Here is a 2,752-nt window from a genome sequence, read left to right on the forward strand (position 1 = left end):
GCACACCAGCAATTATCTGACATTATAAGAGGGGGTTGTAGCCCTGGAGGAGGGGGCTGAGGGGAGTAGGACAGGGGAAAAAAAACCTACAGGCGGGTTTTATCTCATTTTACTCAATGTTATTCTGGGAAGAGTGGGGAGGGGCTCAGTGAGAATCCTTTGAATTAACAAAAGGGGGGGAGTGATGCAGAGAGACAGAGACCTGAAAACAGAGACAGATGAAGCCAGCAAAGCTGCGTGCGAAGCAGTGACAGAGAGGGAGAAAGGCAGATTTGCAGCCCACAGGGAGCGGGGAAGCCGAGATAGTCGCAAACTCACACAGAGGACGGCACAAAGAACCCCAGACCTGGAGAGAGAGCAAGGGGCCCCGTTCAGCCGGAGGTGGGCGGGGTGAGCTCGGCACCCCCCACAGAGGCCTCTCCCGTTCCCCAGAGCCCAGCCCTCATTCGCAAGTCTTCTGCCTTCTTTCCACCACCCGAGAACTGACCACAGGGCCCCAAGCACACAGTCACCCACTCTAACCAGACGGGGACAAACCGCCACCCGGACCAAGCCCAGCTGGACCCTCCTTTCCCGGCCAGGACTGAGCCAGGAGCCCCTCACCTTCCCTCCAGTCTTGTGCTGTCACCCTGGTCTGTTCGATCTCAGCAAAGAGTGTCGGGGTCGGAAAAGTCCCCGTCCACATGCCTTCCCTCTGTTACTCAGATGGGGTTGATGCCAGATGCCCTGTGGGGGAGCTGGGCCCTTGGCGTTTTTTAGTATTTTTCCTGCACACTTCTGAGAACCTGCCCTCCGGCGTTGGGTGCCTTTCCCCCTGCCTGGTGAAGCGGGATTCCTAGGGGCCAGGGGCCAGGGCATGGGATTCCAGAGCCTCACCCACATCCTGTCCCCCACCAGACTTGGAAGAGGCGCCCGGGCCCAGGAGGGTTAAGGGAATATCTGTTTACGTCCCTCGAGGGCCCTGCATCTCTGTCGAGTTCCGTAGTCTCTCCAGGTCTCTGCGTGCAATGCGGCTATCGCGCTATCGCGGTCTAAACCCCTTTGCCCACCTGAGACCGACTCTAAGGCAGGCGACGCCGGGGAGAGGGCGGGTGGCTGAAGCAGGGGCCGGGTCCGAGGGCCAGCCCCCTGGCTCTTGCATGGTGTTGTGAAAAGGGGAAGAGCTGCCACGGGAAATGGATCCAGTGGCAGGCATCCTCAGAGGCCGTGGCCAAGGGAAACAAAACTTCAAGGCTGTATTTAGATTTTTATGCAGAAGTGCTGTCCTGGATCTAGAGACCAGCAAGATGGCTGGGCTTCACCCACCGCGATGTCCACGGCTGTGCTGTGCGTTTGTACCGCGAGCTGCTCCTGCATGGGGCTGTTTCTTGTTCTCTGGCCCTATAGTATAGAACAGTAAGAGAGCAAAGGACCAGGGAGAGAAAGACGGGCAGAGACTGGAGAGAGACAGAGAGAGAGAGAGAGAGGAACCGAGAGAGGCAGAGACCTAGAGACAGCTACGGAGCCCTACAGGAGTGAAAGTGAAAGGCGCTGCCAGGCACCAGAACCCTCCAAGGGCAGGGCAGATGTGCAGACCGACAGCCAGCCCCAGGGACCAAGCTTGGCACCCCCCATCCCGCGTTAGAGACCTGGGGTATGGCTCCCACTCCCGCCTCTTCGTCCCCTAGGCTCAGCCCAGAACTTGGCGAGTGGATTCCTTGCCACTTCACTGGACACACCGCTCTGCACCACATAACCATCCCGCCGCGTTTGGACAAAGGCTCGACCTTCTCCCCAGGCTGTCTCACGGCGACACATTTCCAGGCAGCCAGGCACTCCTAGATGGGGGCTCATCGGCATCTCTCTCTCTCTTTCCCTCACCCCCATTCTTTTAAACAGTTCTATTTAAATGAAATTTATATACCATAAAGTTCACCCATTTGAAGTGTGCAAGCCTATGGGTTTTCATTCAGATGCAGGATTGTGCTGCGTTTCTCTTGTAACGTGCACTTTCCTACTTCTGTAGTTTTCCTGCACAATAAGTGGGCTCCAAACCTAGGGAGCTCTGTGCGTGCACATAAGTATTTCTGACCGAATCTCCTCTCCCACGGAACTCATCTCCCTGGCAAGCCAACCGGAGCCCTGTAACCACACCCTGCCTCTCGCCCGGGCACTGTCAGGAGCCGTCTGTGTGGGGAGTGGGTCCATGAAAGCCAGGGCGGGTTCGTGTCTCTCCGGGCACAGTCCGCTCGCCCCGACACTTGCCTGCAGACAGGCTCCACTACGGGCCAGGCATACCCGGGTGCCGCTGGTGCTGCGGCTACGGCCGAGGGTACCTTCCAGATCCAGGACCTGTGGAGGGCGAACCCTGATACAATTAACTACAGATACACAGGGTTCTCCTTTAAGCCAGCCTCACCGCAGAGCTCCTACGGAACCCAACGACCACCTCTGCCCTGAAAAGGAAACCAGACCTCGCTCCAGAGGCACAAGCTAGCAAGCAGCTTGTCAACAATTCCCACGAGCTGGGCAGCGCCTCTACTGCCCATCTCCTTGTGTGTACAGTCGTACCTGTATCTGCACACGGACATGTGTGGCTTTTATTCCTAGAGCCACAACGATCTTTGCTCGTTTTCACACACATAATGGTCTCTACATAGGCAAGTGGCCAAGCACCAGCTCCGTATGCGGTATGTGTGGCACGGCATATCCTGGCACACATACCGCATGCCTGCTTTATGCTCCTGCAACATGGTGCCATTTTTCTTGGTGC

Source organism: Dasypus novemcinctus, chromosome 13 (assembly GCF_030445035.2).
Source record: "Dasypus novemcinctus isolate mDasNov1 chromosome 13, mDasNov1.1.hap2, whole genome shotgun sequence".
NCBI lineage: Eukaryota > Metazoa > Chordata > Mammalia > Cingulata > Dasypodidae > Dasypus > Dasypus novemcinctus.